This window comes from Nilaparvata lugens, chromosome 12, assembly GCF_014356525.2.
Source record: "Nilaparvata lugens isolate BPH chromosome 12, ASM1435652v1, whole genome shotgun sequence".
NCBI lineage: Eukaryota > Metazoa > Arthropoda > Insecta > Hemiptera > Delphacidae > Nilaparvata > Nilaparvata lugens.
This window is the reverse complement of record NC_052515.1, coordinates 11,558,086-11,585,488: the sequence shown is the minus strand read 5'-3', so window position 1 is coordinate 11,585,488 and position 27,403 is coordinate 11,558,086. Positions and strand designations below refer to the sequence as shown.

At 34.7% G+C, this 27,403-nt stretch overlaps 1 protein-coding gene across 1 annotated transcript in view; it reads right to left on the bottom strand.

The window, feature by feature from the left end:
• The window catches only part of LOC120353821 (box A-binding factor-like), a 598,086-nt gene extending 575,021 nt beyond the window's left edge, over window positions 1-23,065 (bottom strand). The window contains exon 1 of the mRNA XM_039438892.1: window positions 22,182-23,065. The gene's annotated coding sequence lies outside the window, so the exon portion shown is untranslated. The remainder of the gene's footprint in view (window positions 1-22,181) is intronic.
• Window positions 23,066-27,403: the final 4,338 nt, after the last annotated feature.

Below are 27,403 nucleotides of genomic sequence, written 5' to 3'. Positions count from 1 at the left end.
GTAAATTCATCTATATTTTTGCTGTATTGTAAGCTATTGTATATAAGTGTATAAGCCAGTATATATTGTAATCTACATAAATAAAGTACTCAATCAATCAATCAATCAATTCACTCCCGATCAGTCTAACCACAATACTCACTTTTCTACTTTAATCTTCAAATTATTTTCCTTTCTTCCTCAACTCACACTCAATTTTCTCTCAATCACCTCATCCTCTTCCAAAACCTGCCTTCTCTGTTGTTTTCCACTGCGTTCACATTCTTCAGCTCGGTTTCACAAACAATTAGAATCAATGTTTATTGTGTCACTTTGAACTTCACCGAGATAGAAGACAAAAAACATAGAAGAAGAAGAGATGGAAGAAAAGAGAAGAGGAACTAACTACCAGGCTACAATCACATACTAAACTCTTTAACAATGATCTCCAGAGTTTAGCACCGTCGCTATCTTACTGCAGAATCCGGTCTCTTCTTCTTCTTCTTCTTCTCCTTCTTCAACTATTTCTTCTTCTTCTTCTTCTCTTCTTCTTCTTCTTCTTCTCTTCTTCTTCTTCTTCTCCTTCTTCTCCTCCTTCTTCATTTCTCTTTCTTCACTCTTTTCCTCCTTTTGATCGTCATCCACCTCCCTACCTGACCATCATACCCTTACAATTGGATTTAATTGAAGAGACAACAATACCCCGATTACGAATAGGATGAGAGATGATTGTTATCTCACTCTTTGTTTATTCCAGTGTATTTTCTAAGTTTCATTTTATAATTTTCCTCGACCCTTCATTACATTCATGTATCTTAATTTTTCCTCCTGTCTCCATTTTCCGTATTCCCAATTTTTTTTTTAACTGTTCATCATAATATGATGAACAGTTAAACATATTATGTATTGTTTCCAGTTGGAAATCTCCTATATTAACTCTATCTGAGACAAATAAATAGGAAAACAATATCTTTAAACAAATTTTGAAGAACCTTGTATACTCAAACTTTGGCTTATAAACTTACATACTTCAAAATTAATAGTATCTCTACTTTATGACCTTATTCATTGAACGATACTTGTGTACTCTGATCAAGTATCTCTTGAACTCAATTCATTTATTTACTTGAAATCTCATTATCGCATGAACTATATATTTGTTACACTCTTTATTATTTTGATATCCCTACACATTACAATCGTATCCTTCCTGATGTCAACTATTATGTCTCTTTCATACGTCGAATAAGGCTCTATACTCTATAGTGAGGTCCACGTTATAATGACAGTATTTGATCAACTTTGGTTCTGCTATCCTTGTCTATTATTCAACAAAGACGGTGGTATATCCTTTTCTAGGTCCACAACGATGCCAATTATGTTTTTTACAGTGTAGAAATATGACTTACTAATGCAGAGAATCGGCATCGCTATTCTTCTATCTTTATTTAATGCTATTATAACGTGGACCTCACTATAGAGTATAAGAGGGATAGTTCCTTTCACATATGGTATTTTCGATTTATTATTGTAATTCACACATTGAATTTTAATTTAGTATCATGTTTATTGCTACTCAATCTATTTCCTATTATACATTTTTCCTCCAGCTTCTATTATTCCATCCAATCATTCTCTATTCTCCATATACAACATTCTCCCATCTGCATGTCTCCTCATGAATCATACGCAAAGACATATTTCGATAATTGGTTTTCTCATTCACTTTTTTGATTCAATCGGAAACAAACGTACATTATTAATTTCTCCCGATCAGTCTAACCACAATACTCACTTATTCACTTCATCATTTCCTGACACCTATCCTTCCTACTTATTTTCTCTTTCTTCTCCTCCTATTCCCTCCTATTTTTCACACATTCTCCTCACCATTTTCCTTTACACCTTTCCTTCTTATCTTTCTCCTCCACCTTATTCTTCCCCTACTTATTGCTCTCCTTTTCCTTCTTCTAACACTCTCTCTCTTATTAAAATTTCTCAACACACTTCTCTCACTTTGTCACCCTCTCACTCATTTTTGGTAGAGAGCTAGTGGGGAGGATATTTTCAATATTCTTTCCGAAGAATGGACATTGATATGTCCAAAGCTCCGCCAATTTATGTAGATGCATAACAATACAATTATTATCTATAGTTATTATATTACAAATTGCTTTTTCATATCATATACAGTTCAATAATTATTTTCTTAGTCTATATTATGTAAATTCATCTATATTTTTGCTGTATTGTAAGCTATTGTATATAAGTGTATAAGCCTGTATATATTGTAATCTACATAAATAAAGTACTCAATCAATCAATCAATCAATCAATTCACTCCCGATCAGTCTAACCACAATACTCACTTTTTCACTTCATCATTTCCTGACACCTATCCTTCCTATTTATTTTCTCTTTCTTCTTCTCCATTTTCTTTCTATTCTTCTCTTTGCCTTCTCTTCTTATCTTTCTCCTCCACCTTATTCTTTCCCCACTTATGGCTCTTCTTTTCCATCTTCTAACACTCTCTCTCTCTCCTCTCTCATTAACATGTCTCCACACACCTCTCTCACCCTGACACTCACTCATTCACTCTCACGCTCTCCATTTCTCTATCACTCTCTCTTCCTCTCTCTGTGCGTGTTAATATGATGACCAGAAGGGTGACCAGATTCATCCATCGGATAAGACAAGCATAAAACTGTGGACCGGTTTCAGCTCTACACTCCACAACCTCTCACATCTCCAAAGCATCTATCTCATTGTTTTCAAAATTCCTTCTTACATTATCTCTATCACATCTTACATCTCTCTCTCACTCTCTCTCCTTCTCTTGCTGACCCTTCTCTTCATCTCCCTTCCCATACTCTGTCCTTCTTTCATCTCACTATGTGCCGGTTGCACAAAAGCACAAAATTTAAACTGTGCTTAATTTCAGGAGAACCAATCAGAGAAGTTGTATTTTCAAAAACGCCTTCTCTGATTGGTTCTCGTGAAGTTAATCACGGTGAAAATTTAACCAGCTTTTGTGAAACAGGGCCTCAGTGTGTCATATCATCACCGTCTCTATTTCTTTCAGCACAATTTCACTATTAACTCCTTACCTCTTTCAATTTTCTCTCTCTTACTCTTCATCCTCATCCTCTATCCTTCTTCTATTCTCACTCAGTGTGTATCATCATTGTTTCTATTTCATTTTTTTACAATTTTTCGATCCACTCCTTCCCTTTCCCACTCTCTCTGTTTCTCGTACTCTTCTTCCCCAACCTCTATCCTTCTTCCCTTCTCACTCAATGAGTCATCAACACCATCTCTATTACACTTTATTACAAATTCCTCTATCAACTCCTCCACTTTTCCTCTCTCTCTCGTTCTTCTCTTTCATCTCTTTTTCTTTTTCCCTCTTCACAACTCCCCTCCATCACATTCACTGTTCTCTCTTATCTATCTGTGTTTCATCAGCATTTTCTCCCTCATTTTATCACACTTCCTCTATGCATTTCTCCCCTTTCACCTTTTCTCAATCATTCTCACTCTCTAACACGCTCTCTCAGTCTTCCTCACACTCCTTCTCACTCTCTCTTTGGTGGAGAGTTAGTGGGTTAGTAAGCTATTGTATATAAGTGTATAAGCCAGTATATATTGTAATCTACATAAATAAATTATTCAATCAATCTTTTTCTTTCTATCTCACTCTCACTCTCTTTCTTCAGTTCTCACTCTCTCTTTTTCCACTTCCCTCTCTCTCTTACTCTCTCTTCCTCTCACTGCCTCTCTGTATCCTCCTCTAACTCCTTCTCTCACTCTTCTTCTTACTTCCTCACTCACACTCTCTCACTCTCTTCTTCTCTCTATCTCTTTCTTTACTCCCCTCTCTTTCTTACTCTCTGTGTCTTTCCTACTCTGGACAATCAAGTTGATACCACTCTTCACATACACACATACACACACACACACTCAACAATGACCAGAATATTATCCAAGTCTGGTTGAGCGTCGATAAGCAAGTATTTTGTATTCTCAGTATGTAAACATGAGCTGCTTGGAAATAAGTAGTGTGTGTTGTTGATATGGGAAGGTATCAATATCCAATAGTAATATTCACTCTAACCGTCAGCATTCCTTATACAAATAACATCAATTGCTACCCATTCAACGATTTTACCAAGCTGATAGTTTACAGTGAATAATACTGGAAAGGGATTTGTTGTAATAATGTACTGTGATACTTGGAACACCTCTGAGGTTACAGCTAACACTGTCAAGTAGATTTTATCAGGGCCTAGCCGTCAGGCTCGCTTCGCTCACCATATCCGTCTGGACCCCCGATTGGATCGTCCAAGAATGAGATCAGAAGGCTCGCTTCGCTCGCCTGCATTTTTCATTTGAGCATTTTTATCATATGTTAGGACGATCCAGTCGGGGGTCCAGACTAATAATTAAACGTCTGGCTGAACGGATATTGCGAGCGAAGCGAGCCTGACGGCTAGTAATATAATATTCCCGGGAATAGCTCTGTTCGAAGTAGCAGTTCCCAATCAATTTCTCCGCGATACATGCATTTCAATCTACAACTTGGTGCCAACCTAATAAAATCAACTCAACTTAATGCCAACCTGACAAAATTATTAATTTAGTTACCAGTTAACAACTGTTTCGAAGTAAGAGTTTATAGTAAGTTATAGAGATTATAGTTCTATATTAACATATAGTATGGACATTTTTCAATTGTAATCAAGAGAATAAGAAGAATATACATGCTAAAAGACGAACTTTGAACCCTTAAAAACCACCCTTAGAGTTAAAATATTGCCAAAACATTTCTTAGTGCGCCTCTTAAGGGCGAACTGAACATACCTACCAAATTTGAACGTTTTTGGTCCGGTAGATTTTTAGTTCTGCGAGTGATTGAGTGAGTCAGTCAGTCAGTTAGTCAGTGAGTGAGTGCCATTTCGCTTTTATATATAGATTGAAACCAGAGTTAGGTCACAGACCATTCACAACAATTGACTGGGATAAACGGGAATAACAGGTAGATAATGAGGATAAATATCGTGTAATCAGACTGGTTCAGGTATGGTGTAAGAGCTTTTCAGGTTGCACCTGATTGATTTTGGCGTAGAAATGGGTAGAATTGGATTGAACTTGGTGTAGAATGACTTAGAGAGCGTAGATTTGGTCTTTGTCGTAGAAATGTAGATGATTTAAATGAATATTTAGTGTGGTTTTGGTCCAGTGTCAGAGTTTCTCAGGAGAAAAATATCGTGGTTTGACGTGGATCGAACCCTGAACTTCTTGGTTTTATACCAGTAATGAGCCTTCAAGTCTGAATATTTATGTAGGATGGAAACTTGAGAGATATAAAAGTAGCTTCTTGTTCATTCTTAGTGAATAATTCTAGGGGAATGGAGCTTCCCAACAAACCTTTCAACTTAATCGTTGGAATATCCCTACTCATTGTCCGACAGTTTACTAAAATGAAATATTTTTTGCTAAGTAGCTTGCAGTAACTTCGCTAAGATAATGCAGCCAACCCACACAAAAAATAAACTGGTTATTACTGTTTAAAAGATTTATTCATTTATGACAAATACATGTATATAGCATGTACTGATGGCCTATGTATTAATAATCTATATATATATATATATACCAAGTACCTGGAACTGAATATAAAAGTTGATCCCACTCAATCCTTGTATGATAAATAGCCAGCCAATCAGCTTCTTATAAATTTACTGTCGTAGAGAAAACAAGTTTTTTGATAGATTAGAAAAACAATGAAATAGAGACAGAAAATATGGAAAACAGATTAGATTGGAGAGTCCCCTTACTCATCTGGTATTCCCTCACTATTATCTCAAATTTCACAATCAAATATTCATTAACTACTGTTCGTTTCTAAACTTTATACAAATATAATAATATTGTGTTAAATTTATGACTCCACAACAGAACTTCTATGGAAGAAGCAATGATACATTCTGTATTATTACTCAAAATGTAGTGAGAATCTCCAAATATTGGGTAATATAGTTCAGGCCTGGATAATAATTCTGATGGTACTGTAATATCATAATGGTTCGACGTGAATTATTCTTAATATTCCTCAACATTTATCCTATTCTCTATACTATTTTCTATATCATCGAAATAGAATATGGTGATGTACTTTCTTGAATGAATATTAACCAGTAATCTTTCAGTTCTCTTTTTAGAGGCACGACATGTTCTGCTATGATGCAATACATCATTAAAATAATGATGTGAGTAAAATGTTAGTGAAATTTAATCTATCTCGAAATTCCGCTGTTTATGAAATTTGGGAAAAGTTCAGTTTTAGGCTGTCTGTTACTCTCTCCCAGTCCCAGCTATATTATTTCTATAATTTGCTCTAATAAATGGATAATATATTTTTGAATTATAATAATTCTTCATCATATTAACCCAATATTAAGATCATAATGTTCTTTAAACTACAATGTCCTCTACACTATTTTTATCTTTCGTGTGAGAATCTGAGAAATGAATTCATTTTTCCTCCAACCAATTTTCGAAATAACAGTTCAATGAATAAGCATTCTTTCAGAGTAGTTCTCATAATAGGAGGTCAACACCTTGTCACACGTTTTTATTGACATGTTCAACTCCAATCAATAAATCATTATTTCTGAATCATTTTCCAATACCACCTCTATTAGAACGTTTATGGAATAACAAATAAATCCGAACATGACTTGAATCATATTATTATTATCAACTTGGCATTAAGGTCTGGTGATATCCACTTCAAACTGTCAGTATTCCTTATTATATAACATTAATGCTTCCCATTCAACCAAAGCTGACAGGTGATAGTGAATTTGATATTAACTTCAAACTGTCAGTTCTCCTTATAATATGAGATCAATGCTTCAAATTCAACTAATACTGACAGTATATAGTGAATCTGACTATAGGAGACATGCATTTTGTGAAGGTTTCTCAAATTACTGTCGTATTAGTTTTGTTTTATTGCTGGCTTTTTATTTACAATGAAATACATAATCGTAAATTGCAATAGTTGACAATAAATTTCAATGTTTTCTTCCTGTTGTCAACCGTTTATGAATTTGTTGTTGGGAAAATATAGATGGTGACAATATTTTTTCATGTATTTAGATGAATATGAAAGATAAATACAGTACAGACATAGTTCTCAGAGCTGGTTACTTGTGTTTGGGTAATGGAGTAGATGAGAGTCTAATGCCCGGTCTACACGACAACGATATTAGCGCAAACCTGCCAGGTTTGCGCTAAGTTTGCGTCGTGTAGACGGGAGATTGTTGTGAATTAATGAGGTTTGAAGGTTTGTGCTTTCTTCAATCAATCTCAGCCATAATATGAATTGGACTATGATTTTAGGTGAGTTCAAAAAGCTTTCAATCTCCAAAAACATTGGATTTTACAATTTTTTAACTTATTTCTAACACTCTATATTCTATTACAACCTCATCTATCACCCAAACTTTTCTATTATCTGTTTTTTTTGTTATATCCTACTTTCTTGAGGTTTCTTGACGTTTCAGAGCAGATTGAAGTTTGATAATCAAACTGTATCATCAAGTAAAATGATCAAGTATTTGATCATCAAGAACAGTTTGATAATCAAACTGTACTGCAGTATCTGATGACTCCAAACTGAAACTCACTCGATTATCCGACCTCCTCTTTTATCCAACTTTCTCTATTATCTGTCCTTCTCCATCATCCGACGTTCAAGTCAGATAATCGAAGCTGTACTGTAGTATCTGATGACTCCAAACTAGTGTCCACTCGAAAATTCCAACCTCCTTTTTTATCCAACTTCCTCTATTATCCGACCTTCTCCATCATCCGACTTTCTTAATTATCCGACGTTTAAGTCAGATAATCGAAACTGTACTGTAGTATCTGATGACTGAAAACTGGAGCTCACTTCATTATCCAACCTCCTTTATTCTCCGACCTTCTCTATTATCCGACCATCTTCATTATCCGACTTCCTCGATTATCCGGCATTTCCAAGACCATTCATATTTTTAAATAATATTTATCAATCATATACTTATATTAATATGATATGAATAATATTTGTTATTTATCTTTTAATATTAAAGTCAGATAATCGAAACTGAACGGCAGTACCCAACGGCTCCAAACCAACGCTCACCACATTAATATTCTCTGTAACAAACTATTAATCGCTCGCGATGATCTCTCGATAACACTGTGCAGCTCCCAATCCTGTTCAATGAATGAATAGGAACCAAACGTCCTTTATCGGGGGCCCACCTGTTGCGGGGCGAGGGGGGCAGGGGCACCCCCTGAGGCTAAACGGGGGCAGATTCCAGAAGTCTGTTACTATCTGTTACAATCTCTACTCAACAAAGTCAGGTAGGTGACTTCCATTATGCAAAAATCAGGCGCTTGTCTTATATATCAGTAAAATATATATGTAGCTATATACTGGAGATGTTTGGAGATAAGTATATGCATAGAAATACACTAGGGATCTCAAGGTATAGATATATTATAAACATGAGTTAATGATTGTAGATAGATATACGACCAGAGATGGATATATATAAAAATACATAGGAGATGTCCAAGATATAGATATATTTGGAAATATTAAATTCGAGAGAAGTTTAGAGATAGATATACTTAGGTAATATGTGTGGGAGATAAGTTTGAAGATAGATATATCTGGATATATGGTGAGCTTAGACTGTAGTTATGGCCCTAGGCCTTTTAAATGCTTGCTTCTCAGTCAAATAACAAACTTAATAAAGTATCTTCCTTTCTTCTCCTGCACTTGATTTGAGAGAGTAAGGAATATTTTTTCCAAAGATGAATGTTTGGGAGACGAAGGGTTATTACGAATTTTCACGTAATTCATTATGCATCACACATAATTATGATGAAAACACTTTTTCTATGTATTTCAATACGACATGTAGTCGAATATTTGAGTAAATAATCAAAAACTTTTACTAACTGACTGTAGTACTTTAGACCGTCTCGCGATCATTTTCAACAATGAGCGAGACGGTTCAAAGCACTGCAGTCAGTAAGTAAAATTTTTTTATTATTTACTTAAATATTTGACTGCATGTCGTGTTTAAATACATATAAAAAAGTGTGTTAATACAGCGCAGCTCAGAATGGTTCAAAAAACCATCACCTTTAATAATTATTATGATGACATATAATTAAATAAAAACCAATGATACAATAATTATCTGTAACCGTATTTTGTTAAAGATACGTCTGTTAACAGGAAACCCCTTCTTTGACGTATTGAATATAATCCGTTAATATAGTGTTTTGAAAGTTATTAACATTATAGATATTATTTTTATATTGAATCAAATTATTTGAGTTTCCTATCAAAATAATGAGGGTTCAGTTTCACTTGTTACTGCATTATCATTCACAACCGAAATTCCAGAATGTGGGAGCAGGATGTATACGTTGAATTGAGACGTATGATTGGTAGTTGACTGACCAATGAAGGTGAAAGTCTGTCATTGGCCAAGTCTAGCCACGCCCATACTGGGCGGTGCATTTGAACTAGTGTTGTCAGATACTAACAAACAATAATGGAATCACAATGAGAGCTACAGAGAAGATGAATAATTTACGTATTTGATAATTGAGAATGAGTTCAAATGAGAACTACAATTCAGAAAAATAAGTACAAACAACAAATGTATGACGTAATTGCCTTCAAGATAATGAGCACATGAGCATGAAAGTATTTAACATATATACAACCTTTACTTGTTATGCCCTTACCTTTACAGACAATTATCAGGAATTGAATAATATTTTCATGTTTCCAAATATTTCTTACAATGTTATAAAAAATACTAACCTATGACAATGAAAAAATCATTTTTGTAGGCTATACTTTCTTAAATTATTGATTCTTGTAAGTTTGAAACTCAGATGCCAACAACTTCCACTAATCATTGAATAAAATTATTGAAATAATGTTAAAATGAAAATCTTGGAAGGCAGAAGATTTGATTCAACATCCGACTAATTTATCTTACAATATTGTGCGTAGAGACTTATGCGCCACGAACACACGCATTTCGCTTTCCATCGGCTGATGCCATGCTTATTATACTTGTAGGCTATCTACTTGTATAATTATGATCTAAATTCTTGAGTTCTGTAATGTCTTATCTCTTACTTTTGTTATAATGTAATTATTGCTACTCCTACTGGCGGACAAGTTATACTCCTGCCAGTAGAAATCCACTATGTAAAATAAATAATACAGTGTAATATGTATATTAATAACTATGTTATTTTGCTTTTGAGAACTTGTATTTTGATTTTGTATTGTGTACGTTTTTGTGGAATAAATTTGAATTTGAATTTGTATCTCAGAATCACACTGCTACTGTACAAATACAGAAATACAATAAGCATAACATCAGGTGATAAAGAGCTAAATGCGCGTTCAAGACATGACGCTCAAGTTTGTACAAAGCTTCAGAAGAACAAATTTTAAATAGGAATAGTATTTCAAATTCTTAATCCTGAGCATTTCACGAAGGCAACCGGAACGAAACATAGGACAACAATATTGATCTTCTCGTAATCATTTTTACTTTCCTTGCCATATTACCATAGGTAAGGAAAGTAATGATTTCCGAAAAAAATTAAGGTACCCCAATTTCTAGATTTCCATACGTTTCAAGGTCCCCTGAGACCAAACAAGTGGTTTTTGGTTTTTATATTGTGGATTCGCAAGAGCCTCTGGACGCTTAACACCTGTAATTCGGATAAAAAATCAGCCGGCAGAGCTGCCTACACCCGTCCAGAATATCCTACAATTCCACAAGAAATAATATTTCCGCCGTACTCTGATATAAACTGCTTGAGAATCAGGCGTGATAGCCTACCAATATCTCCAGGCAATTCAAACCCGAGCACAGCGAATGTAATTTATTTCTTATGAATAACAAGTAAATTCAATATTGATATTCCAATACCTGAAATAATTCCTACAGAGAAAAAACAATATGGTAATTATAGACCGAACTGAGCAGGATCTAATTAGAGAAATTACTGAAACTGGTTAACAATTATGCAAATTTATTGATGAATTATAATCGTTAAGAATCAAATAATAATAATTAATTAAATAATTGACAAATTGGAATAATAGAGTTTTCAAAATTTGGTAATAAATGTTCTTGATATGAGATAATAATATGAATGTTCTTGGTAATATAGTGCAATTAGGATTTTAATAGGGGTTACATGGTATTATAGGAGGATATAGTCCTGCACTCTTTCACAATAATTAATTGATAGAAAATTGTAGCTTTCTCAATTCACTGATTGGATAGAATAAGTATTTTTCGCTCACCAGCTCGATCGTGGGGCCCCAATTCACTTAATAATTTTATTTCACTTGAAGATCTGGCGTGGAATGGCGTCACCCAGGATTTAGTTTCACAATTCTTCCTCAGGAATAAGCTTATACAAATTGAACTTGCCTTCCAATTTAATTTAAGAGCACAAGACTACAGAGGAGCTACACATTTAACACACTGGATAAATTACATTTAACAAGAAGAGAAACCATTTAAACATTAATTTTAATAGGACAAATTAAACGGGTCCTGATAATTCGATTCTCAGAAGGCAAGTGTCTCTTCTTCCCAAAAGCGGAAATCACCTGGTCTTCTTCTGAGAAGAAGAACCACGTGATTTGGGCAAGAACCAATCCTGTGCCTAATAAGAAAAAGTCCACCAATGGGAATTTTTCCACGCGGTTTTAATATTTAAATTAGACACAGAGGTTCGAAAAACACAGAAAATGACAAAAAATTACGTTAAACGGGAAGACTATAAAATTAAAGCAGATAAACAGAAAATAAACAGGGGTTGCAGAAATGAACAAGCTTGAGTTAGTTTTAAAATGAAAACAGACAATATAGAGATATCACAGTAGCACAGTAGCCGGCAGTATCAACAGCTGACAGATAAGGCTCGTCATCAATTTTGGCGCAATTCACTCTAACCTAATTATTGAAAATAAGGTAGTAAACAAACATTGGTAGGCAGTTGACGAATGACTCTGATAATAAATTGGTAAATTATACGAAATAATACTGTAAGAATTTAATAAAACTATAATTAAATGAGTTTTACATAATTTGACGTGAGTACATTTGATTTATGCCTCAATTATACATTAATTTTAGAAAATATGCTGGCATAGGCTTTGTATCCTGACATAAAGCCCCCAAATTAGAAAGGTTTTAGGCCATTAAAGGCTTTCTAATTTCAATCAAGAAGGGTACAATGACATATGCTAACTTAAAACTACGACTTAGGGTCTATCACAAAAAATTCACAGCCAAACAACAATCTGCACAAAAAAGCATGATGTTACAACAAATATGCATGGCTTTGTGCCGCAGCAGTGGTGCCAGAAACCACAAACTAAGGTCCCGGGATTTTTGCCCAGTCAGACTTACAAAGGAAGAACAGAGGTGGGATAATACCACATGCACAGAATCCAAAAAATCCCTACGGTGAGAGGATGGGTGCACAAGCCCCCCATCACTCCTCACAGAATAAAGAGCAGAGGTGCATGAGTGAAATAGACCTGCATAGAGTGCATAGAAGATGCCAAAATAACAATATCAAAGGGCCATGCCAACAATTAACAATTTTTATCAAAAATTTACAATTTAACATTAATAACAATTTTAATCCAATATTGCAGGTCTGTTAAAATATAACTATACCAAGTTTCATCAAGTATGCCAGCTTACAAAGATTGATAATATCTCTCTGTGATTCAATACATTTAACTAGTCTCTACTTGTTCAATCAAATTTTCTACCCTGTTTATTTTTAAAGCTTGATTCCAAAATTCCCTTCATTTCTCAACATTTCTATACAAAAATACAATAAGTAACATAATATTCAAATTTTCCTATAAATTAGTTGCTGAATGCATGTTTTAGATTTCTGATGCATCATATTTTTTTTTCAAAATACTAATCACATTTATGTGATTACAATAATTTCATTAAGTTAATAACAATAATAACATATAAATTAAGAATTCTAATCTATAGTGAGCTTTCGTGCTACAAATATAATATTCAAGATAATTTTATAACCAAATGATAATTAATAGTTAATAGTGCATGTATAATGCAACAGCACAAATGATAACACAATAATATTTCAAACAAACAATACTAATAATAATGAAGACCATTTAATGGTTGATTTTCAATCACAAAAATATCCTACACCTAAAATTATTAATAAATATCACAGCAGACTATTTTTCTATTTTATCTTCAATTTTTTTTTTTTTTTTTTTTTTTTTTTTTTTTTTTTTTTTTTAGAGTAAGTTAATAAGCTAATTTTTCCAAATTATTTATATATATTTTTTTTTTTTTTTTTTTGTCTGGATGATTCAAAATAACTTTACTTTATATTTTAGAATTAATTTCAAATTTAGTTGTAATTGCGGGTAGGCTTAACTTGCCAGTGAGCAGATCTTTATATTACAATAGTAAACAATATAATACAATAAATAAACAACTTGCTTTGAGTTGTGGGTGCTGTGATGATAATGTGAAGATCCAACGATGCAATGTGGAGCAGCTGGTGCGATGTGAAGCAGCTGGACCGATGTGGAGCTGGAGCATCGTGGAGCAGCTGGTGCGATGTGGTGCAGCTGGACCGATATGGAGCAGCTGGAACAATGTGGAGCCGGAGCATCGTGGAGCAATGTGAAGCAGCTGGTGTGATGTGGTCAATGTTTGTAGGGCTTTATCAGCATCGGGAGGCAGAACCCGCAAACCATCACTACTAGTAGCCTCGTGGGGCAGAACCCGCAAACTGTCACTACTAGCTGACGCAATTCGAGCAGGCAGATTTTTCTCTTCATGACTGGATTTACCGCTGTCACGTGGTTGGGAGCAGTGTGAATTTTTTCCGCCAGACTGCAGCACCTCACGGTCGGTTACTCCTACGATCGGAATAACTTTTTTTCTGACTGTCTCGTTTTTATGATGATTGATGCCAGAGACAGTCGAAACTGGTTGTCAATTATTGTTATTACGATGCTGAGAATTATTTCCCTTCTGATTATTAGAATGGAACTGCTTTTTGTTGGACTGGGATTGTTGGTTGGGCGACGAACTGGTTGTTGATACAGATGGCTGCGGTTGAGTGACATCATTGCTTCTGTTTATGTTTTGTTCTGGAGTTGTAGTTGAGTCGACTGATTTATTTGGAATAAATGAACTTCCCTCATTATAATTTCTCCAATGATTATCTCCAAATCCACGGCTATTATTTTGAGGTCGACTCGGTTGACTGCCTCGATTATAATTACGATGAGGAGTTTCAACTTCATTCACGACAACACCTAACCTCTCATTCTTCTGATGGTTTGTTTTGAAATTCTGTGAACCAAATTTATCGTCTACACTCTGTACTCGACTCAAACAAGCCTCAAACTTGTCATAGGATTCAAAACTTTGCGAGCTTAATGCCGTCTGAATGGAATAAGGTAACTTCCCAATTAATATTTCGATCAAATTTCCATTCTCGATTGGATTATCCATCAGATTGTTCAAATAGCGAATGTGGGCTGAAAAGGCACTCATGGACAGTCCCGTATTCTGCTTGTCATATCTGCATGTAATGATGTGAGACAATAAATTTCTCTGTCTTGCAGGAGACCAAAAAGTAGCTAAGAAGTTGTCAATAAAATCCTTTAACGGGTTGAATTCAGTAATGCGACTTCTGAAGTGTATCAGTGGTTCTTTCTGTAGACATAGTAAAAGATGCATTCTCCACGTAATCCATGGTATAGTAGTAACGGAATCAATAGCCTGCAAATGCTGAATGAATGCCCGTGGTTGAATGGTGCACTCAGTATCATCAAATATTGGTAAAGATGACAAGATTTGTCCAGTATTATGATTATTACCACCAGAAACGTTAGCTAAACTATTCTTTATTTGTAGACACTCGGCTTTAGTTTGATCTAGCTGAGTTTTCAATCCCTTAATTACTTCGGGATTTAAAGTTTCAGCTGAATTCTGTGTGACATCTGCTCTCAGCTGGTTTATTTGGGCCGTGTGATTTGTTTGCTGAGCCTCCAATTCACCTAACCTCACATCATTCTGAGCTAGCTTAGCATTGGCCTGGGTAATCTTGCTCTCCAATTCACCATTTGCTTCAGTATTTTCCCGGTGTTGGTTTAGAATTCTTTCACCAAATTCACTTCTCACCGTTTGTATTTGTTCATTTGTATAATTCTTAGCTTCAATTGTTTTTCATCCATTTTTCGATGTAAATCCTCAACGTTACTTTTGAGTTGCAAAAAGTTTGCGGTCATTTCTTCCACTTTCTTGTCCAATCTATTACTGGTTTCTTCTATTTTCTTGTCCAAACTATTACTTGTTTCTTCTATTTTCTTGTCCAAACTATTACTTGTTTCTTCTACTTTCTTGTCCAATCTATTGCCGGTTTCTTCTAATTCTTTTCTATTCCAGCAGCAGTGGTCTTGAAAACTTCAAGTATGGTTTCGATCGTCCCAGGTGGTAGATATGGCAGCTTCTGCGGCTGTTTGGTCTCCAACTCAGCAGCAACGACATCATTGGAAGACGTTTGACGATCTACCTCGCGCCGATCGACGTTGGCGATTGGTGATGATTGCACCGAATTAAGTATTGGCTGACTTTCCTCTAGCTGAGTCGATGACAAACGCTCTCGAATGTCGCGCTCAAAGTCAACTGAAGTCGCGCTGGTTGCCGGTTTTGGAGGAGCTTCGGGTGAGACAGGATCTGCCGGTGTAAACAATGTGGTAGACCCATCCAGTTCCGTGGCGGGGTTTGCCATGATTCTCCCAAAAAGTGAAGTGTAGACGAAATCCAATAAGTGAAAAATAGTGAGTGAATGATAGTGGTGCGCGCAAATTGGAATAACAGAATCAGGTCAGTGCAAATTATCTTGTAGTTCTGAAGAATTAATACCGCTGACTAATTCCCACAACTTCAAAGCAAGACAAAATCGCGACAATAATACGTTTTAGAATACAATAATACTCTACAATATAATATACCGTAATGATCAACATAAAATTCAACACAATCAAAATAATATCCAGTGTATGAACAATCACAAATTAATAAATAAATCGACTACCTCAAGCTTGTTCATTTCAGGGATTAATACATCAGAGTAACACCGTGTAGCCCCCATTAGTGCAACAAAAAATACCTGCTCAATTCGATCAATAATTATTAAGAAATAAAATTGAACAACAATATTGAACAGAGTATTGATGGCTAGGCGACCCACGACTCCACTGAAAAGAAATATTTATATTTCTGCTCCCTCTCAAGCGTAGATAAGTCGATCTCTGAAATAAATTTATGATTATTAAGATGAAATAAGCCCTCTCCTTCACCGTCTTGTGTTCGGGCGCCAATCTTGTGGATTCGCAAGAGCCTCTGGACGCTTAACACCTGTAATTCGGATAAAAAATCAGCCGGCAGAGCTGCCTACACCCGTCCAGAATATCCTACAATTCCACAAGAAATAATATTTCCGCCGTACTCTGATATAAACTGCTTGAGAATCAGGCGTGATAGCCTACCAATATCTCCAGGCAATTCAAACCCGAGCACAGCGAATGTAATTTATTTCTTATGAATAACAAGTAAATTCAATATTGATATTCCAATACCTGAAATAATTCCTACAGAGAAAAAACAATATGGTAATTATAGACCGAACTGAGCAGGATCTAATTAGAGAAATTACTGAAACTGGTTAACAATTATGCAAATTTATTGATGAATTATAATCGTTAAGAATCAAATAATAATAATTAATTAAATAATTGACAAATTGGAATAATAGAGTTTTCAAAATTTGGTAATAAATGTTCTTGATATGAGATAATAATATGAATGTTCTTGGTAATATAGTGCAATTAGGATTTTAATAGGGGTTACACGGTATTATAGGAGGATATAGTCCTGCACTCTTTCACAATAATTAATTGATAGAAAATTGTAGCTTTCTCAATTCACTGATTGGATAGAATAAGTATTTTTCGCTCACCAGCTCGATCGTGGGGCCCCAATTCACTTAATAATTTTATTTCACTTGAAGATCTGGCGTGGAATGGCGTCACCCAGGATTTAGTTTCACAATTCTTCCTCAGGAATAAGCTTATACAAATTGAACTTGCCTTCCAATTAATTTAAGAGCACAAGACTACAGAGGAGCTACACATTTAACACACTGGATAATTACATTTAACAAGAAGAGAAACCATTTAAACATTAATTTTAATAGGACAAATTAAACGGGTCCTGATAATTCGATTCTCAGAAGGCAAGTGTCTCTTCTTCCCAAAAAGCGGAAATCACCTGGTCTTCTTCTGAGAAGAAGAACCACGTGATTTGGGCAAGAACCAATCCTGTGCCTAATAAGAAAAAGTCCACCAATGGGAATTTTTCCACGCGGTTTTAATATTTAAATTAGACACAGAGGTTCGAAAAACACAGAAAATGACAAAAAATTACGTTAAACGGGAAGACTATAAAATTAAAGCAGATAAACAGAAAATAAACAGGGGTTGCAGAAATGAACAAGCTTGAGTTAGTTTTAAAATGAAAACAGACAATATAGAGATATCACAGTAGCACAGTAGCCGGCAGTATCAACAGCTGACAGATAAGGCTCGTCATCAATTTTGGCGCAATTCACTCTAACCTAATTATTGAAAATAAGGTAGTAAACAAACATTGGTAGGCAGTTGACGAATGACTCTGATAATAAATTGGTAAATTATACGAAATAATACTGTAAGAATTTAATAAAACTATAATTAAATGAGTTTTACATAATTTGACGTGAGTACATTTGATTTATGCCTCAATTATACATTAATTTTAGAAAATATGCTGGCATAGGCTTTGTATCCTGACAATATTCAGATATTTTTATTTATTTATTTATTCATTTATTGACACACTTTACAATTACAATAATAAATAATACACAAAACATTACAAACAATAATATAAAGTGGTTAGGTAACCTCGTTTGAAAAAACGTGTTGAGGCACCATCACACTGAAAATAAAGAAAGAGTAGCTTAGAGCTAGCTAAAATTTTATGAAAACTTGATAAATGTTTATAATAAAGAGAAAAAATATGTTGAGAGTACTAAGAGATAAACTGTCCCATCATAAATGTATCATTCACTGCAATATGATAATATTATATATCTTATATATTATATCATATTATATATTATGTTTGTACACTTTCATATTCATGTTTTATTCAATGTAAAGATAGATAAGTAAAACAATCATTTTAAATGAACGTCCCGAACAGTGGACTAAGATTATGAGTTATTATACTGATAGCATGTTTATATTGTGCTACAAAAATTGAAGAAGACGGTCCGGCATAACTTCATCATTGTATAACACATTGTTCCCCAACACACATCATAATTATTAGAAAGCAGTCCTACAGGTAGTCGCAGACAATAGAGCTGCCAGCTAGCTTTCCCGTGAAAGTAAATTCCTTATTAACATCGAGACAATGCTCACAGTGCATGCACTTGGCTCAATAATCGGCCAACTTGAAAAACCGTCAATAATTGTCGTCAATCAATTAGAAAACTGATTGATCGCTGACTGATGGGACGGCGGTCTCACAGACGACGCTTTCAATTGTAATTCAACTGGCAGCGCTGTACTTAGCACGCGCAATTGTACCAGTATGGTATTACTAGTTTGCTATTACACTTGTTGTTACAAGAAGAGGAGGAAGATGAGGATGAATAAGAAGAAGGAGAAGTAGAGAAAAGAGATAGAGAAGAAGAAGGAGAATAAGGAGGAGGACGAGGATGAGGAGAAGAAATAGAAGAATATGAAAGAGGAGAAGAAATAGAAGAAGATGAAAAAGGAGGAGCAGAAGAAGAAGAAGAAGAAGAAGAAGAAGAAGGAGAAGAAGAAGAAGAAGAAGAAGAAGAAGAAGAAGAAGAAAAACAACAACAACAACAGAAGGATAAATAACAAGAACAAGAAGAAGACAAAGAAGAAGAGGGGATCGCTGACTGATGGGACGGCGGTCTCACAGACGACGATTTCAATTGTAATTCAACTGGCAGCGCTGTACTTAGCACGCGCAATTGTACCAGTATGGTATTACTAGTTTGCTATTACACTTGTTGTTACAAGAAGAGGAGGAAGATGAGGAAGAATAAGAAGAAGGAGAAGTAGAGAAAAGAGATAGAGAAGAAGAAGGAGAATAAGGAGGAGGACGAGGATGAGGAGAAGAAATAGAAGAATATGAAAGAGGAGAAGAAATAGAAGAAGATGAAGAAGGAGAAGAAGAAGAAGAAGAAGAAGAGAAGAAGAAGAAGAAAAACAACAACAACAACAGAAGGATAAATAACAAGAACAAGAAGAAGACAAAGAAGAAGAGGGGAAGGATATGAAGGATGATGAGGAAGAGGAGTAGAAGATGTTGGAGAGAAATAAGAAAATAACTGTAGGTTTTTTTAGAAAGATAACCTACACTAACGCATTCTCCGATGTTCCGTTTTACACTGAGATATCTGAAGATTATTTGTATTATATTATTGAAGTTACATGGTCTTGGTGTAACTCATCATGGTCAAAATTTGATTGCAGTAATCTCAATATTTATTTATTTATTTATTTATTATTTATTTATTTAGTATTTATTTATTTATTTATTTATATTTATTTATTTATGTATTTATTTATTTATTTATTTATTTATTTATTTATTTATTATTTATTTATTCATTTATTTTATTTATTATTTATTTATTTATTTATTTATTATTTTTTATTTATTCGTTGATATAATTACAAATCATATGAATATGATCGGGATAGAACAACAGGCATAGCCCAAAACTATTCTGTTCCCAAATTTTGAAAAATAATGAAATGTCCGATAAAATAGGTTATGTTCTTACTGAGGAAATTTAATGTTTAAAGTTCTGTCCAAGAATAATATTAGTTAGAAATTTTGAATTTAGAATGTTAAAATACCAAATTATAGTCAAATTTTGCACCTAATATCACCGCACTTTGAATAAATTAAGTTATTTCAGAAAATTTTGAAGCCAAAAATATACACACAACTTTCAACTAGGCACAGCTGTTACAAATATTCTGCTACCATTTCCATCAATCAAGTTTTTGTTACGTTATAGGATTGTAACTGGAATCAATATCCTGTTCTCAAGGAACAATGTATAATAAGATACATCGGGGGGGATGTATTCCGAAGAGATATCAGAGGAGGTAAAGTAAATTCGTATGGCATTTGTTACTGGAAGTAACCCTTGCGAAGAGGCCCACCTCACCCTTATATGTAATTTAAGCCGCCAATGGGCCTTGCGACTGTCATACTTCAGCCAGGACCGACAACTTAACGTGCCCATCCGATAACACAGGAGTGATCTGGTTAAAAAAGATTGGTAATGCGAGGGTTTGAGCCCGAGACCTATATGCTTTATAATATGCTCTGATTTACTTTTATGAGAGGTGGTTATGTTTGCCAACTATTCTAACCAGAATCGTAGATCAACGAACTTAATGAAGACTATTATGAAAAATGGAGAATGAAACAGAACTGCGGCAGTTTTCAGTGATAATAATTATCATTTAGTGCGAAATACTAGGAGTGTTATTTATATCCAGTTAAGTAATTCCAAGATATTATGTCCGTTTGAAAATTGATAAAATTTATCTATAAAGTTCATATGGAATATTCAATCAGTTCATTAACTTGCCATCATTCTTAGTTCACTGTCGGATATCGCTATGAATGTAGCTTTCTCAAAGTACATATAGTATTTCACGATGGAGTTCATAAGAAGAAGAATATTTAAATTCAAAAGAGAATAATTTATGATCTTGAAAGTGTTTTTCTAAAAACAGGCTGATTTGAGAAAGCAATCAATAGTTTGAAATCAAATACTATTTATCAGTATTATTATTTGTAGGCTAAATTTCTTTTCTTTTTCTCAACAATTCATCAAGTCCATGATACCAGTGTTTGTTATACTAAAAACACCCTTGTTTTACTAAATATTTTGCTAAAAATTTAAGTGCTGCACGTTCAAGACAATAAGGGGTTCTCCAATAACCGCTTGCATTTCTGTTTCCGATCAACTCTGGTCTATTATTTTTCTTAAGTTCACAAGCTCTGAATATGAGATGCTTCCCTCCTAAATTCATTATATTGAATCAATTAACCTATCAATCCTGATCTACCATATTACTAAAGTTTACAAAAAGGTTCACATATGAGACGATACGTTCTCTTCTGAATTCATTGTGTTGAAGAAAAGTGTTAGCCTATATCAACGGATAACTAGAATGATGGGTTTTCTATCGCTTTTTCTCGTATATATTTAGTCAAAGTGATCTCACAACTTTCAACTGCGCATCAAAATTATGACAATACGCAGTAGAGATACTGCAATGATTCAGCTCCATACCTGTTGATCATAACTGATTATTGATTCCAACTTCACGAGAATTAGGAATTGAACTCATATCATCTAATACCAGAGATTTTTAGATAAATCAAGGAATACTGTACGTAGAACAAGTAGGCTATTATTTGAAAACAATAATTGTTATTATTGTTCTAATAATTAAAATTCTCATAATTATTATTAGAATGTTCAGGAGAATAAATAGATTGAAGCATGATAAACCATAGAACTAGAACTGTATCACTGCATAAATCCTCGTCTCTTCAAAATATTATAGAGAACTTCCTATTCAATTCTTCTTGAAAATTCAATAATAATTATTGTGTGAATAGATCAGTAACAGGTGTCAAAATCTACCACTCCATACCGTAAAAAGTATTATTCTATGAATCATACAATCTTTTCGATTCAATTCGTAGTCATACCAACGGTTTTTGCGGAAAAGTAGGCTTACTATAATAGAAGTCATCAGGGAATCAACAACGTCGTGAAATATATTATTCTTGTTCACAACGGTATTCCCTACTCAAACCTTGCTCATGAATACTAACAATGAGTATTTTTTCTATGAAAATAATCAATAAATTTAGATAACTCACCAGCGAAACTGCAAGACGACAGGTAATCCTTGAATACTCCAAATCACGCTCGTAAAAATCCTTCACAGTTTCCTGAAGAAATAACACCAAAATTCACTTGAATTATCCTCAATCACAAAGTAGACTAGATTCAAAAATTCACAAACTGAACCAAATAGAAAAATAAGTGAAGATTGTCGTTGTAAGATTGATTCAATCACAATAGACCGTTAACACACGCAATTGTTATTGTTAATAATAAAGCTCACAACACAATTGTACAAATAATTCAAGTTATTCCCGAAGATTTCCGTAAAGTGCAGGTTATTCATACACAAATACGCTACCCATATTAAGTCCTCGTAGTTGAACTACAATAACGTAGATACAACATTTTTCAATGATTTCCACCCTTTGCGACGTTAATAACAAAAATTTCACCCTTTCTAGATACAAATATCCGAAATTCTCAAACACAAATAACCAAAACTTCACTTGTTTCAGCACAAATTTATCTCCTCTCCGAAACAAATATCATCCAAATTTTCCCACTTTCCCAACACACGTATCAAACTTCCCCGATTGACAACAATTTTTGGGGTTGCAAGATTGTCACCCTGCACTACACCAGTCAAATTTCCCTCTACGCTCCACTGTAACCCTAAAATGCCGACATTCCGTTGAAGATATGACTGATAACAGAGTTGTTGATAACACAAACACTGGCACAATTGATTTTTGAAGAATTTTTTCGAGGGTTTAGATGTTTTTGAATTGTCGAAAGCGTTGGTAAGATCGAAACGTTTTTCACCGGCGAGCGTCGCGGTGACTTTTGCGGCGCAAAACGAACACGTTTACCGACGCTCCGTTGTCGTTGGTGGATGGACTACAACAGGATCCTTCCCGTAAACTCTCTGAAGGAGGACTGAGGAGGGATACGCAGCCGATGTGGAGGACTGGTTGGGAATCAAGGTAGGGGTGAGCACACACGGAGATGGAGATAAAGGAGCAAGAAGAAGAAGAAGAAAAAGGAGAAGAAGAGCAGCACAATTGAGCAGCAGAAGAAGGAGGAGTAGCTAGTTTTGTTGTTCTTCGTCTTCTTCTATTTGTGTGAGACAGGTAGGCAGTAGTGGTATTACCGCTTCGACTCACCTGTGCTGTGTGAACAGACCGCTTTCCACCGTTCATCTCTGGACGGCCTTTCTCTTCTTCTCTTTTTCTTTTCATTCCTTCTTCTCTTCTTCTCTTCCTCTCTACTTTTGTTCTTCCCACTTCTCCCCGCTATTTTATCTCCTTCTCCTTCTTTGCTGTCAATAAGTCGTCCACTTGTCTCCTCCCAGTACCACCATACGCAAATTAGAAGAGATCGATTTTTATTCAAATCAAAACTTTTAAGGTGCGTACAGATATATACGGCCGCGAACATAAGCAATTCACTTATTATCAGCTGATTATACCTGTATTTTTACAGAAACGGTAAGATATAAAAAGCTTGACATCAGCTGATTAAAAGTGAATTGCTCATGTTCGCGTCGCGTAAATCTGTACGCACCTTTAAAAGAAGTAGGTAGTTTTCTGTGCTGTTTGAAGTGATCATATCATCTTATCTCTTCTATTGGTTTCTTTTATGTGATCTATTTCCTATTATTTCCTTTTACATCCCTAATTCTTCTTCTTATATCCCTGAATCTTCTCTTCTTGTCAATCTGGCTATCGTCCTCCTAATTACATCCCAACTATGTCTGCGATAAGATTAAATGTTCTTTGAATCCAGTTTGCTGTTCTCTCAATTTTTCGTTTCCTATCATCTCATTTCTTCTTTTCTCTTCACTCATATTCTATTTTTTTCTTCTTATCTTCATTCCACCTTACATCTCCCAGTGGCCTTTCTTCTCTCAACGTTCGCTCCTCTTTTATATCCTTCTCAATTTACCCTGCTATTTCATCTCCTTCTCCTTCTTCGCCGTAATATGTCCACTGTCCTCTTCTAGAACAAAATACATGCGAATTGGAAAACATTAAATTATTCCGATCGAAATTTTTAGAAGTAAGAAGTTTTCTGTGTTTTCCAAGATGATCTCATCATCTTCTACTCTCTGATCTGATCTAGTTCCTATTTTATTTCCATCTATCCCTACTCTTCTATTTTCTATCACCGTGAATCTGGCACCCTTCCTTCTCAATCTTACTATTCCATTAATTCTATTCTCAATCTACCATTGAGGTGCGTACAGACTTATGCTCTACGAACACACGCATCTCGCTTTTCATCGGCTGATGCTATACTTCAAGATCAAAATTTGCATGTGGGTGGTGCTTACGTCTGTACGCAACTCTACATTTAAATTATTAATGTGATTGTTAAAACTCTCATGCCCGGTAGCTCAAAAGCATGTTAAATTATAATCATGATTGAATTCACGAGAACCAATCGAAGATGGTTTTTCTGAGAAGAAGGCTTCTCTGATTGGTTCTCGCGGCATTCTATCGAGATCACTAAAGTTGAAGTTAGTTTAAAGTTAGTGAGCCTGTAACTAACTTAGTGAGTCTGTTAACTAAGCCTGTTTAGTTACAAGGTTTTTGAGCAACTAGGTGTAAGTGTTCCCTGAATCTCTTTATCTACTCTGTTGTTCTCCTAACTTCTCGTCTCTTCTCACATTTTCAATTCTCTACTCTTATCTCTTGTCTATCTCCTTTTTCGTTCCTTATCGTCTTCTGTACTACCTTTTCCACTCATATCTTCACCTTGCCTCACTTCTCCACAGGCCTCTCCACTCCTTCATTTTTTCTCTCTCTCTTCTCATTCTCAAATTGTCACTAGTTTCTCCTTACTTTCACCACCAATCTGTCCTTTTCTTTCTCCTCTTCGTTCTATTGTGAAACGCAAATTATCTGAAATGTTCAATCAAATCAGAAGTTTTCAAAAGTCGGAGAAAATTGAAACGCAAACTATGTGAAATATTCGAATCAACCAAGCTAGAACACAAGTCAACTTGACTGTGATTTTGGAATTATATTGTCCTCCATCAGTAGCAGACCTCAGTGTGCAATCAAGAGTTTTCAGGAGTCAAAGAAGAATTGAAACACAAACATTTGTATCAACCAAGCTAAATCACAAGCCAACTTAATGATTTGGAATGATATTCTCCTCCATCAGAAGCCAACCTGGGTGGAATACGTTTTTCACAAAACTACGTACAGTACAGTAACTTCAGTACAATATATCCCATATTATACCCAGAAAAAAGACAGAAGATTTCCACACTATCATCTATTCTCAGACATCATATTCACCGCTACCATAATTTCATTGAATCATCTTTTTCACTTTCCTGTCTACCTCTCATCATCCTGCTCCTCCTCATCCTCGCACACCCCTCCTCCCTCTTCCTCCTGCTCCTTCTCATCCACCTTCTACATCATCGCCTCCCACCTCCTCTTGCTCATTCTTTTCTCCTCCTCTTGATCCTTCTTCTCTCCTCCTCCTCTTCCTCCTCCCCCATCTTCTCCTCTTCCTTCTCCTCTACCACCCTTCCTTCACACCCTCCTCCACCACTTCCATCTTTTTTTCTCATCCCAAATATATTTCAAAGTAATTGAGATTAAGGCTCGCGGTGTATGATAATAATAGTAAGTCACTGATTCCAAGATGAAATGCTATACTAATAATAGGATATATGAGTTGTGGAGTGCATTTTCTACCCAAATTCTTTCCACTGTGAAATTGCGGTACTTTAATCTTGAGATATTAGTTGGATTATCCTCTTTTTTCAAACGTTTACCTCTTTGCCTGAAATGTGTATTCATTTCGTGTTCAAGTATTTTCGAAAGATATTCTCATTCATGTCTATTTTTATGATAAAAATCTGTTTGTTGATTTCATAGTTTTTCTATTCATCTTTTTATTTTTAATAAAAATCTGTCTGTTGATGTATCTCCAGGTTGAATTATGCTCTTTTTTCAAACGTTTACTTCTCTATGTCTATTCATTACACGTTCAGGAGTTATGAAAGATATTCCCATTCATGTTTTTTTTATGATGAAAACCTGTTTGCTGATGTACACTACTGCGGAAATTTCCGTATAATTTTTTTGTGTTTCCATGATTTGAGATATCGGTTCTACTGTTTGTAGGATGATATGAGGGCTTGGAAAAGATCATCCTAAATTCTAAATAAGTAGCAATTGACTCAGGTAAAGAAGCTGAATGATGTCTTGGAGGAAACGAATAGCCACTTAGAAAATGTGTTTCGGATTGACCCGGCTGCCTTAAAAGCAGTCGTTAAGTTATGTCAGAGGCCCTGAAATAGATCAGTTGCGACCTGAAAACTCTGACACCAGACCTGAGCCAGCCAGGTCACTCGAATATTATTATATTATTACTTAAAAAATAGTCATTCATTGTTCTCAATAATTTATCATTGATGATTGATGATTAATCACAAATGATTCACAAACATTGGTAGTTCAAAAGAATCGAGCAATGTATAATATTCCAAAATAATATATTCGAATAACTATCACATCTGAATAATTGATCAAATTTTAGAACTTTCATTTTGATATTATTGTACTACAATCTTACTTCTCCTTGATTCACTACAAAACTATTTGATTCCAATAGAACCACAGTCTCCTATTAAACTCCTCAAATAATGTAAAAAATATTGGAAATATTTCTTCTTTCACAGTGTTTTGTATGAAGTAGTGATAGATTCAGCTGTAAATTACTAATAGTGAGTAGGTTTTTGATTTTGTATTAAAATGTTTCAAATAAGTGCAATATTTATTAAGTTTTTAATTTATTGTAATAAATTCTGTGATTCATTTAGAGTATAACATCAACCTTCAAAATTAAAAATTGTCAATTATTCATTATTCCCGGACCGAAAATAAAGTAACGAAGCAGTGTGTGATTAGATTACATAACCTCAACTTTTAAACAACATTAACATTTCATCGAAATTTTTGGAGAGAAATAGTACAGGCTCAGCCTTGTTTTTTCTCCAATGTCATAATTGTATTATGATTATAGTGTCTTAAACAATACATGGATAAATAAATGAATAAAATGAAAGGTTTTTAATATTTGACCAAATCTTTGTTCTTTCCTATTAGAAATACTCCTCACTAAGCATACCCACTGACTCTTTACTTGACTCAATCTTATCCTAAGTTTAATATCATCTTCATCACTCCTCCATATCCTTCACCTACCTAAAAACATCACCCTCTCATTTATC